A 13,594-nucleotide genomic window follows, 5' to 3' on the forward strand; every position below is an offset into this window, starting at 1 on the left:
TTAATTCAGTAAGCATCACCTGACATGAACTGCAGATGAAGAGTGTGTGGTTTTCTGACATCACAGGCAGCAATAAGGTCTCATGACGTATGGCTTTGCTTACAAAATATGATATAATGGCTGCCATTCTGTTAGTAAGATATGCATGTGTAATTTACACTATGCTAACAGGTTGAATTAATTGCAGCAGAACTGACAACAATTGCAGCAGAACTGACAACAGCAGTTTTGTGCATGAAACAATGTTGTACACTGCAGTTATGCACTGTGCCTTGTGACTGCAAAATGTACATTGCACAATAGCACACAGCCATTAATGTGTGAGGTGCAATGTTGCTATTCTGCATGGGGGTTGTGTAGTGCTAATATAACATGTTTCTGCATGAGGACATTTATGCTACCCTGAGCAGAGGTTGGACTGCAGCCATTGTGTGTGTAACTGAGTGTTTGTACACCACAAGAAATCAGGGCCACCTTGTTGGCATTACTGCATTACTGTAATTTCAGGAAATATACTGACATGAGATAACATCTACTTCAGTATAGACTAAGCACAGGAGATTTCCTGGAGTTGAAGGGATCACATTGGATACACTAGAACTTGTGGAAGGTTGCACCGACATTAAATTTAAAGCTGTTGCAGATGCTACAGAAATATGCAGTTGTCACTGAAACTTGTGACTATGTTGTAGGAAGGTGCTAGATCATCCTTTTCACCCAGAGCTCTGCAGAACAAAAGGCCAGCATCTATTTCCACTTCAGAAGCAATAGGGAAAGGAGTGAAAGATCTACTGCAATTTGAACAGTATGGATGCTTGCAGTGGCTGCCTTCAGCAAGTGAGGGCACCACAGGGACCACAAAACAGGATTGTTGTTTAACACTGAAAAGATTTTTCACCTCTTTCTTTATGTCAAGGTCACTACATGTATATTTCATACATAGAAAGCACTGAAAGGGACTTTAACACAGCTTCCCAGTCATTCTTCACATGGTACTACTAGAGCTGCTATTTGCCCTACATGAAACTCTTCACCTGTATCTTAGCTAGTGTTTTCTCTATAAACCAAATAGCAGTTTGCAGGGGGCATTCAGATTTTAAGGGAGGAACTCTACTCAGTGTTGGAATACATGCTTTGCATGCACAATGCCCATGTTCAATATCTGTCATCTGCATTTAAACAGATCAGGTACACAACTGATAAGAAAGGCCCTGGAGAACCATTGTAGACAATACTGAGCTAAATGGGAAAAAGTATTATAGACTTGCATAAGGCAACTTCCACTTTTCCTTTGTCAAGATTAATCTAGCATAGATTTTTAAAAATAAACTCAACTGATTTAAGAAGATAGTGAGAGTACTTCACCTACAATTCTTTAAAATATTCTTTTGGAGATGTGGGTCTAATCTGCACTGCAGAAATAATGCAGTTTGACACCACTTTAACTGCCATGGCTCAGTGCTATGGAATTCTGGAATTTGTAGTTCTGTGAAATATTTTATCATTAAAATTTATTTATAAAATGTTTAGCCTTTGTCAGAGAGCTCTGGTGCCACAGCAAACTACAAATCCCAAATTCCATAGCACTGAGTCATGGCAGATAGGCGGTGTCAAAATGCATTATTTCTCCAGTGCAGATTAAACTGTGATCACAGATCTTTTGACAGCATGGTGGCATTTGGCACTAAAACAATGCCAGGCATGTCCACATGCCAGTTGAAACATTACACAGACCAATGGAACAAAAGTCATGAAATATATGTTTATTTCTGTGTGTGGAATGAGCTACATGAACATTTTATACTTTTTCCAAAACAAAAGCCTGAGTTAGGCAAGGGGTGCCGATTTACAAGATAAATTGGTTTATGGACATTTTTGAATTGGCACAAAGAACACTTCTAAAGGTCATCAGAAGTTCGAGAGTGGACAAGCACTGTAATAGATTCCTATGAGGTTGATTTCCAAAATTTACCTAAAGGATTTCCTCTTGCATGACTGAAAGGATAATTCTTTTGTCTCTAAACACAAGACATGCATTGTCAAATATGTCCAATGTTGTACACTCGCACATCATTTAGCAGTGTCCAGTGTGTCCAAATTCACTTTTATTCAGTTTGTATGTTTCAAAATATGTTTCACAGATTAATATTTAAAATATTAATAATTACTGTATATACTCATGTATAAGTCTAGAAATTTAGGTCAAACAATTTACCCAAAATACCTGAGTTGACCTATCCATGGGTGAATGTAAGTACTGTATCTTGTTTAAAAGAAGGAACCATTCCCTGGTGAAAAGCAAGAGTGCAGTCTGTCCTGGAAGTACTGACCCCCTCTACTCTCTCATTCATCCAGCCTTAAGAGCAAGCACAAAGAGCTATGTCTGCTGGAATTTTGTAAGTTCTTTGACATTGCTTTGCTTTGTTTCATCCTTTAGATCCTTTGCTATATGCCCCTACATTTTACCCTCAACCTATCCACGGGTCATAGAAAAATCCATCTTTTTGGCCCCAAAACTTGCCCTCGAGTTATACATGAGGTCAACTTATAGTCGAACATATAAGGTAATTAATATAGGTGTTTTCATACCACTTTTCAGCCTCAGTTGCCCCCCCCCCAGCCCCAGGGCAGGTTACAAACAAAATAAAAACAAAACAAACACCATCCAACAGGAGAAGTTAAAATAAGAGCCTTAAAATCAGAAATGCCAGAGTTAAAACCTTCAATCACATATTAATAACCATGTGGAATTAGAATGCTTTCATAGCCTGTGTTAACACCATGAATGGTAGAGCTACTGTTGCCTCCTTTAGAAGCGAAGTCCTTAACTGGGGCATCTCAGGAAAGAAAATAAGTTACTATATGGGATGTACTTTCATTAAAATATGTCACAGAACTGAAATGGTCAAAGTGAAGCTAACTGCTAACATGACTTGATTTTTCTGGATCTGGATTACTTTCAGTGTGGAAAAACTTTTACGTTACATGGATTCTTTTAAATAAAAAGAACCTTCATGTACTCTTTCCACCACCATATTTCACAAATATTTGTGAATTTGAAATAAGCCAGGGAGAACTAATTCATTGTTTACACTTGGAATCCTAGGTGGCCCTGTTCCATAAGGGTAGTACAATGGTGCCTCACCGTTCTTAGTACTTATCTCAATCTTAATAACTAGCCAGACAACTGACTCCAGAGTCCTGGCTTATCGACTGAAATTCGTCACATGTATGGGAGAAAAGACAAGAAATGCATTATATAACAATGCCATAGAAATAATTAATATTTAAAGGTATGTAGTCAAATACTGATAGGAAACCATTTTTGTGGAACTCAATTCCACTTATTAAATTTGATAGCAAATGAACAAAAAATATGCCTGTTACATATTTATCTGCAACATCATTTTATTTCTAAAAGATCAAAAGGCTTCTTTTTGTCACCTTTTCACCTCTGCTATCTAAAGCAATCCTTTTGTAAACAGTATTTGATATGGAATGATTATTTAGAAAACTCACTAACAAGCAATCAAAGGCACAAGGTTTGTAAGCACTGGAAGAGATTGTATTATGTCTCTCTCTTCATCTTAGGAGAACACACGTTTCTTGCAATCTATGATTCTTCTAAATAAAGTAGATATATTATCACAAATAATACCACAAGGAACTTTGTTTCAACATTGTGCTAGTAGCAGTTATAGCTTATTTCCCTCATGTTCACATAATTTTCTATCTAAAGCAACATTTTATGAACTTTTAAAAATGTCAGTAGAAAACAGCAAAAAGATATCACAGGCATATTCCCATTCCAAGCCTTGAATTGTGGTACAATAGCACAACTCCATGCCAAATTTTGGCATGTAAATACAAATGAATTGGCTCAGAAGGGAACCTGCAACAATTCTGTCCCTGGTGATACCTGCAATCCAGGTTTGGTTCAGCTACATTTTGCATAGTGGACAATGCAATTCCTTCTTTTACAATCCTTCCTACTCTACACATAGACTTTCCCTTCCTGTTTACCAAAGGTCACACAACTCAACAGAACACATGCCTTGCTTGTAGTATTTACTTACTTAACATTTATTTATTTATAATTTATTTTATTATTAGTTTTTTGTGGGTTTTTGGGCTATGAGGCCATGTTCTAGAAGGGTTTATTCCTACAGAGTATCCATTTGCTTAATGACCCATTGTCTGCTGGGAAATCCCCTTCACCTTGGGTGGCTTTCATTTTCATTTGCAGGGTCTTGATTTTGTTGCTTTTCAGGACTGATAGCCACACTCTGTTTCCTTTCAGGGTACCAGTCCTGAAAAACAACAACATCAAGATATTGATATTGACCAAATTATCTGTTTGATCATTCAGTTCAGTCAAAGATGTCAACTTAATTTTTAAAGGCAAGAGGTTAATGGTGTTCAAACTTAGCATAGTATAAACCCCTGTTTCTTAAGAAGTAATACAAGACAGCCAGCATGGTATAGTGGTTTGAGCTTTTGATTACAACTCTAGAAACCAGGGTTGAACTCCCCACTCAGCCATGAAAACCCACAGGGTGACACTTTCTCAATTTCAGAGGAATAATACAACAATGTCTTAGTGACCATTGAGGAAGCCTATTGGTAAAAATACATCTGGCTGTTTGTAAAAACACATCTGGTTTCATCTGTTGCCCCCAGACTGTGGAATAACCTGGCAGAAGAGGCATGACAGCTGAAAACACTTTTAAAATAGCATTAAAGACATATTTCTTCCAGCAGGCCTACCCAGTCAATTTTAAATCATGACTTTTCAATCGTATATTTACTCTGAGTGTATTTTAATAATTTTAGAGTATTGTATTTTAACTGTGGGTTTATGTCTTTTTAATTGTGTTTTGTATTTTAATATGTTGTACCCTGCCTCAAGACTGAGGAGAGACGAGGGGAAATAAAATGTGTTGTTGTTGTTGTCTTTATTGAAAACCTGTCAAGACTTTTGGCCATGAATTTTCCTTCAGCTACAGATTTTTGCCTCATGGATCTTTACCTTTATTGGTGTTTGACTGGTGCCCAGAATCAGTGGTAGGTTGGACGACACCCAATATACTGGAAGCTCTGGAGAAAGGTAGCTCCTCTGACATGTATATAGATTTTATTTGAAGCTATCACTGGCAAAGAGTGCTTACAGCCAGCTAACATTAGTGTGCCAGCTGTAACCATTCCTGGACTATAGTCCATGCTCTCATAATTTCCCTACAGAACTACTGCATACACTCAGGCTTCCCTAGAAGATTCTGTCCTCCAGAGGCTGCAGCTGGTGCTGAGCACTGCTACCCAAGTGGTGATTGGGCAGCAAGGAATGTACATATAACACCTATCATGAAACCTCTACTTTGCTGCCAGTGAGCAAGCATGTCTTAGTTAAGTCAGGATATTAGCGTCGACATACAAAGCCTGCAACTCAGGCCCCAGGTAATTGAAGTATTGCCTGATCCCTCCCTCCATGGCAACTGCCATCGTCCAGCCTGGAGGGAATGAGGGGGCAGGAAGAAGCTAATTTTGAATTTTTATTGTATTCTGTATGTATTTTTATTACTGTAACCTGCCCAGATTCCTTGTGATTGGGTGGGCTATAAATAAATACATTAGTATTAGTAGTAGTATTATCCAATATTAGCCCACTCAGAATTTAAGATCAAGCAAAGCAGCCTGGCTGATGCAATCCCAGAGCAGTTGTGGCCTCAATGGTGATATCTTGTTTCAGGACCATAATTCCATTAGGAATCTTATTGCCCCCCCCCCCTCATTTCAGTTTTTAGGTTCTTGTTAAAAACATAACTATTTTTGTAGGCTTTTGAGGAATAATGCAGCCAAATAATTAGACTATGACTGCTTGTACTGTGTATATATGGGTTTTTATAACCAAATATATATAATTTATGAGAGCCAACATGGTACAGTGGACCCTAACCCTCTGTGGGGATTTGGTTTTGAGGATCCATCCCATATTAGCCAATGGTGACAGGTGCTCATAGGCATGCTGATGCAGATATGCACACATCAACACCCATTGACTAATACAGGGTTGAGCTCCCATGTTTTTTTTTCCCATCTGCGGGGTTCAGTTCTGCGGGACCTCGGGGAAGGGAGAAACTGTAGGAGCTTAAGCCCATATTAGTCAATGGGCAGTGATGTGCACATGCCTTTGTCAGCACACCTATGGGTGCACACACCACTGCTAATACAGGGTGAGGCGATCCACAGAAATTCTAATCCGTGGATGTCTACCTCACCAATATGATAGGTCATCTGTATATTGGTTTGAGCATTGGACTAAGACTAGACACTAGGCTCTGATTTCCCACTGAGCCATGGAAACCCATTAGGGAAGTCTCACTCTCTCAGCCTCAGATGAAGGCCTTGGCAAACTCCCCCTAGAAAAGTGTTGCTAAGAAAACCCTGTTAAAGGTTTCCCTTAGGATTGTCATAAGTCAGAAACAACTTGAAGGCACACAACAACAACAAAAACAATGTAATTTATTATTTTAGATATTTGTAATTTTATATGTATAATTTATTATTTTTAGACCTCTGGGTCTAAGTATGCTTTTAACTGAAAAATTATTAGCTACTCTGAGCTTTTATGAGAATGGGCAGGGTACAAATCAAATAGATGGGAGAGAGACATCATAAAAAGAGGTCTGAGATATATAGACAGAGAAATGATTGAATGATGCTTATGCTTGACTCATTCATCTGAACAATAATGATATTTGCAGAATTTCAAAACTGCAGTACAAAATACTACAATAGTAGCAGACTTACAAACTACAATCCTATAATTCTCTTCCTCCCCACCTTTTATTTATATCCCTAATTTTTGTAACAATGACAAAAATCTGTAGTGCTTCTTATCAATATGGTTCTATCAAGGCCTATTCTTTTTATAAATTATCAATATTTGGCAAATCCGTTACAACTAAAATTGTGATGCATTGCCAATACACATCTGTTTTTAGAAAAATGTACAGGTCAACCATAAAGATTAAGGTAGGTTCTATTTTTTAAAAAAAATTGTGCACTTTTTGAATTGAATATTGTGTATATACAAAAAAGAACAACATCAATGGTCAATCCATTTTCTTCCTTCTCTTGCAGACTGTCTAGGTTCTCTGAGTTCATAACAAAGACCTGAATGCGAGACATATGTTATTACCTCTGGTGCTATTTGTTGAGTATCACTAGGGTGTCATCCATCAAAGTAACACCTCCTGAAGGACAGCATAGAGTCAGGGTTGACTGTCCACTGGAGAGAACATGCCATTTAATACTGAACACCAGCAAGTTAATTCTTCCTTCTGTGTCATTTCTTTGCTAAATACATTAGGGAAAGACCAACACAAGATGTACTGATAAAAAGAACATTCAAGTGGAAAAACATGTACAAGCATTCTGGACCCGTTCACTTGTATGCCAAGCAGCCACCTTAAACTGAAGGACATGTGAAGGACCTGATAGCAAGTCCAACTCAGGAAATAAAAAGGCTCAAAAAGATAATGCCAAAATCTCTGTTGTTACATATGAACTGAAAAGTTCTGAGAAGGCACAATTAGCAGAAGTTTTTAAAAAATCAATTCAAATTGGTAGAAGCTACTGAAAATTCTTTCTGCCTGACAATGGTCCAATGGGGTCAATAATATTGTAATGTGCTTGCTCAGATCAAATGGTAATACCATGATAGTTCTACACTCCTTTTGTAAAACATTGGGGGCCATCTACATGTTACATGCAAACATGTGAAACTAATGGCTAGTCTATATGTTTAAAATGCTTCTTGTTCAGTTGGAGAGAATGTGATCTGGTCACATATGATTTGCAGAGGTTCAGGCTTTTTGTTCATACCCCTGGACACTATTTCCAGTCTTTCCATGTACAAATATGCATATAGGAGCATGTTACATGTTATGAGGTATTAGACTGAAGACTCCATAATATGATTATTCTAAGGAACATCAGTTCAATCAATCTATCAATTAATCAATCATTCAATGTGCTAGAGCTGTATATCCTTAGTAAAGTCACCACAGGGACCTGGTAATTATTGTGTGATGGTCTATATGTAAAGTGACATGCTAGTGCTTTGCTCTTAACTACAAATCAATAAGACTATGGAACACACTAGACATGAGCCTTTCACACAAGTGATTTTTAAAAATAATCTTCATTTTAATAATATTAATAAAATAATAATAATAATAATAATAATAATAATAATAATAATAATAATAATAAACTGTTTATTTATAGCCCGCTTTTCCTGGGAGATCAAAGCGAGTTACAACAGAGTACTACACAATGTACAATTTACAAACAGTATTCATATAAAAACCACAATAATACATCAGATTAATTAAAAACAGAGTAAAAATTTACAAGACAAAACCGAACAAACTAGCATAAAGTGCTGGTGCAACGGGGAGAGAGCAAATCTCATAACATCTGGGGGAAAGCCTGTTGGAAGAGGAAAGTTTTTAACTTCTTCCTGAACAGGTCAAGGGAGGTAACCGAGCGGAGCTCACCAGGAAGAGAGTTCCAAAGCTGCGGGGCAGAGCTAGAAAACGCCCTCTGTGCAGTCACGGAATATCTCGTGTGAGGAACCCTCAAGAGTTGCTTCCCGGCCGCCCTGAGAGAGTGGGGCAAATTATATGGGAAGAGGCGGTCCTTCAAGTACCCTGGGCCCAAGCCATTTAGGGCTTTATAGGTAATAACCAACACCTTGTATTGCGCCCGGAAGCGAATGGGCAGCCAATGCAGATCGTATAAGACAGGCGTTATATGGCTGGTCCTGGAACATCCAATGACCGACCTTGCTGCCATATTCTGCACCAATTGAAGCTTCCAGGTTTGGTACAAGGGTTGTCCCATGTAGAGCACGTTACAGAAATCGAACCGAGAGTTCACCAGAGCATGTACCACTGTTTCAAGGTCCCCCTGACCCAGGTAGGGTCGCAGCTGGCGTATCCGCCGAAGCTGATAACAGGTACTCCTGACTGTTGCATCCACCTGAGATGTAAGGTGGAGCGACGAGTCCAGAAGCACCCCCAGACTGCGAACTGAGTCCTTCAGGGGAAGCGTGACCCCATTCAGGACAGGTGGACAAATCTCCATCCCCGGGCCCAGGGAAACTATCATGAATACTTCTGTTTTTTCTGGATTTAAGCTGAGTCTGTTTTCCCTCATCCAGCCCATTACTGACTCCAGACAGGTGTCTAGAGGAGAGATGCCATTTTAAAAAATAGAAAGATGTGAGCAAAGTGGAAGAGGACATTGCAGCTTTTCTTTTTGCTACAAGTTGATCCTGATCAGGCCCTACCTGCATAAACTTACATTGGAAGGAAGGAAGGAAGGAAGGAAGGAAGGAGGCAATAACAGGGAGGAAGTGCTGATCAGGATGCATCAGAGGGCAAAGGGTTGCAATCCACCTATGCCCACATCAGGGTCATTTTCTGGATCAGGGTCCCCATAACTATTTGTGTTAAGAGTAATACAGTTACTAGCATCAATGTCTGGGTTTCCTTTGTAAATTTATATACAATGCTGCACACCATAAATCGATTGCAGAGATAAGTGAGGCATTCAGCGTTTTGTACTGGAACAGAGTTGTACCTTGCACCTCTCTCTGTCGCACAACCCAAGAGAACATCTGTGAAAGGTGGCCATTGTCCAAACATTTCCACAACTGACCAGTTGTAAAGGCATAAAGCCCTAAAACAATTCCAGTCATAAACTGCACAAACCTTCAACAGGCAATCACTGAGACAATGTCAGAGGCAGATTTATCATATACTTTTGTTTATTTTTTGTTGTGTATTTTCAAGTCATTAGGGAACCCTGGTGGCGCAGTGGGTAACTGCTTGTATTGCAGCCACAAGGTTGTGAGTTCGATCCCAGGGGCTCCAAGGTCCACTCAGCCTTGCATCCTTCCATAGGCTGCTAAAATGAGTACCCAGCTTGTTGGGGGGCAAATAGCTTACACATTGTAAATCACTTAGGGAGGGCTTAGTTCATTGATAAGCAGCATAGAAATGTTCTTGCAATTACTACTTGCTATTTCTGACTTATGGCAACACTAAGGTGAACCTATTGTGGGGTTTTCCTGGCAAAGTTTGTTGACCGTGTGTATGTATCGTTGCCTTGCTCTGAGGCTGAGAGAGTGTAACTTGCTCAAGGCCACCCAGTGCATTTTCATGGCTGAGCTGAGATTCAAACCCTGGTCTCCAGAACTGTAATCTAACACTCAAATCACAACACTCTTTGCACTGTCTTAAAAATGAAGATCACACATAGCTGTTTGCTACCATATGTGTAGAACATGAGAAAGTTACTTTATGGACTGTAATCCCTAGGATCTCTAGCCAATATAGCCAGTACACACCTATGTGAACACGCCTAAGTACTACAGAATTCAACAGATACAAATTAAGTCTCAAGAAAGCTAATTCTTTAATGTAGAAATAATTGTCCTACTATTATGTCTTTTTTAGCTAATCTTGTTTGGCTAATGAAAGTAGAATACTAGCAGAAATAAGGTGGGGTTTTTTTTTTTTTTTGGTGGGTTTTTCGGGCTATGTGGCCTTGTTCTAGAAGAGTTTATTCTTGATGTTTCGCCGGCATCTGTGGCTGGCATCTTTAGAGAATGCTGATCTGGAAGAGAGCTGATCTGGAAGAGAGCATTCTCTGAAGATGCCAGCCACAGATGCCGGTGAAACATCAGGAATAAACTCTTCTAGAACATGGCCACATAGCCCAAAAAAACCACAAAAAACTATGAACGCTGGCCAGGAAATCCTTCGACTTCACACTAGCAGAAATAGTTCTGAACCTGTTTTTTTTTAATGCCTAATAAAATTTTCACTTCAGTCATTTGATACAAAAATATCCTATGATACAAAGATATCCAATTTTATATCCTATATGATACAACAATACCCAATTCCAAATTTACAGGGTTTGTGGCTATGGGGTTCCCATAGTCATGCTTGTGCATTTGGACTTCCTCTTCTTGCATTTGCCCCCACATTCCCCAAATTTGCAAGGCATTCACACAACCACCTGGAGCATTTGGGTATATGTAGGGGGCTGGAGGGGAAGGACAGATTTATTTACCCAAAAATTTCTCCTCCACTGGTGGATTGCAACCCTTGTAAAAATAAAAAAAATAATGGCAAAGAGGAGATTTATTATTATCACATGTTGCAAAATTTCATTTAAGGAATTCTACTTTAAAAGTGGCCATTTTGGAAAATAGCATTGGGCATACAGCATGAACATCAGCATGCTTCAGTCCAACACAACCTACAAATTAACAGTTTGACTTAAAATATAACTCACTCCTTTTTTGACACACAGATATTTGAAGCATACACAAGTAAAACTAATTTAGCCTTTGAAAAGTTATCTCCGGAGGGAAGAATAGCAATCCCTTTATAACATTTTTAAGCACTGCAATTATTGACAAGGGCTGCATTACTTCACTTTTAGTGATAAAAAAAGGAAAGAGAAAGAAAGAAGAAGAAGCAGAACTGCAGGAGACATCAGCAGCTGTCAGACTGTTTTCCAATTGCAGCAAGGTAGTTTACAGTGGGCTTATGCCATCTCTCAGGAACCAGTTAAAAAGGCTTTTTAAAATGCCTTAAAAAGCCAATTCATACATTAATCAAGTTGAGCCCTCATCCATACTTACTGCAATACATCAATTACCATGTCTTTTTTATTTTAATAAATTCCAGTTGACAGCAGACACCTTATTAAGGAGTTGCTAAAATGATACAAGTAAAAGGCTATTAATATTGCCTTTTTCCCCCTGCTGCTATTGTCTTGCCGCACTGGTCTGCAAACATATTCCAGCTGCATTACAATTAATGCCAGTGGAACTCCTTCTAACGACTTCCAGCTTGCTAATTTTTTACGCTAATAATAAAAAAAAGGCATTGCTATGCAAGAACAGCCCCCTTTTATCATGCTCACATGGCACACTAGAGAGTTCCTGCCATTGTTCACATGAAAGACAATTAAACCCAGGAACATCAAACCCAAAAATGACAATCTGCTAACCAGCACTGTGTATTGCTAGATGCTTTTCTCTATTCTCTGAAATGATATAAAACAACTCTCCAAAGACATTTTTTTACCTCTTGCATGCACCCCTTAAAAAAATGGAAATAGTTTGAAAAATACCCACTGCTGATTTATGCATTACTGCTCAGAATTTATTAACTGTCTAGGGCCAATTTCATACCAGCACTTCCATAGCCTCCAGGTTTAAATTCTGGACACATTTCAGGAAATGCACCAATAATATTGTCCATAGAGTTTCATATTTAAAAATAAACATTAAAAAAAAATCTATGGTTCATGTTTTTCTGAAACACAATATAAAATGCCTAAGGGAAAGGTAAAAGCCAGTATTGCAACAAGTTTATTCCTTATAGACCTCAGAGGCTGAAAAGAGTGAGAAGAAGAGGGAAGTTCTTAAAGCTGATAGAAAATTAAAAATTAAGTGCACACCCCAAAATGTGTCAGCTACAGTCCTTTACTCAAACATGCAGGTACTGAAGACCCACTGAAACAATGGTGGACATATTTATAGCTTCCACCTTGACCACCACATTTAGCAAAAGGAAGCACCACTGATAGCTAAATTAATGGGCTTCTGGTTATAGCATTAACAATTAAGATTTCATAGCAACCAGATTGTTAGTTTTCAACCAGACACCATGCAGATGATAAGATGACTGGTATTGTTCTTTTTTTTTAAAGGTTAATCTGTAGCAGTTATGGAATGCATGATGGAAGCAGGCAAAGTGATCTAACTCCAACTCTTTTCAACTGAAAATCATGCTCCTTGAACTGCTACAGTGGGCCCTTCCCTTACGAGGGGGATCTGTTCTGGATCCCCCTCCGTAAGGGGAATTCCATGTATGCTCATGCCCCATAGAAAACAATGGAGCATGTGCTTGCGGCACACACACCATATGTTTTATTGACGCACAGCTTCAGCGTAAGCTTGAAGCCACATATAGTGTGCTTACGAATGGCACGGGTGCACTGTACTTGTTTTCCCACTAGGGCAAATACCAGCTGAGGATATATATATATATATATATATATATATATATATATATATATATAGCAAGAAAAGATTAATATCCTCTCTCAAACACTCCATTATTCCTCACTGATGGGAGGAAGAGGAGTCAGCTTTGGGGAATCTTATCAGAAATCTCCTACATTACATCTTGTCACACTATAGTGTCAGACAAACCATTTTTATTACTGAAGCTGTGACTATCAACTGACTAATTAGACGCTTCCTTTTTATTTATTATATAAGGTGGTCATTTAATGAATGCATCCACCCATCACTGTACATGACATTTGTTTCAATGAGACTTCAGCAGGATGGACTCCTAAATCCAAATATTGAATGTGCTTTTTTTATTATTATTTTCAGTTAGTCATGATGACCTTAGCCTTCTTCACATTTTTCTTTCTTTGCTGTTACCCGCCTCGATCCTTAAATGGGAAAGGCAGGATACAAATAAATATTTTA

General features: G+C 38.6%; 1 protein-coding gene across 9 annotated transcripts in view; it reads right to left on the reverse strand.

Moving 5' to 3' along the window:
• ESRRG (estrogen related receptor gamma) overlaps positions 1-13,594 on the reverse strand; it is a 612,697-nt gene that overhangs the window by 364,311 nt on the left and 234,792 nt on the right. For 4 of the 9 annotated variants that reach the window (XM_042444952.1, XM_042444955.1, XM_042444957.1 and 1 more), the window contains exon 3: positions 7,199-7,356. The exons of the other annotated variants lie outside the window; for them this stretch is intronic. The gene's annotated coding sequence lies outside the window, so the exon portion shown is untranslated. The remainder of the gene's footprint in view (positions 1-7,198; positions 7,357-13,594) is intronic. 9 annotated transcript variants of the gene reach the window in all.

Source organism: Sceloporus undulatus, chromosome 1 (assembly GCF_019175285.1).
Source record: "Sceloporus undulatus isolate JIND9_A2432 ecotype Alabama chromosome 1, SceUnd_v1.1, whole genome shotgun sequence".
Classification (NCBI taxonomy): domain Eukaryota; kingdom Metazoa; phylum Chordata; class Lepidosauria; order Squamata; family Phrynosomatidae; genus Sceloporus; species Sceloporus undulatus.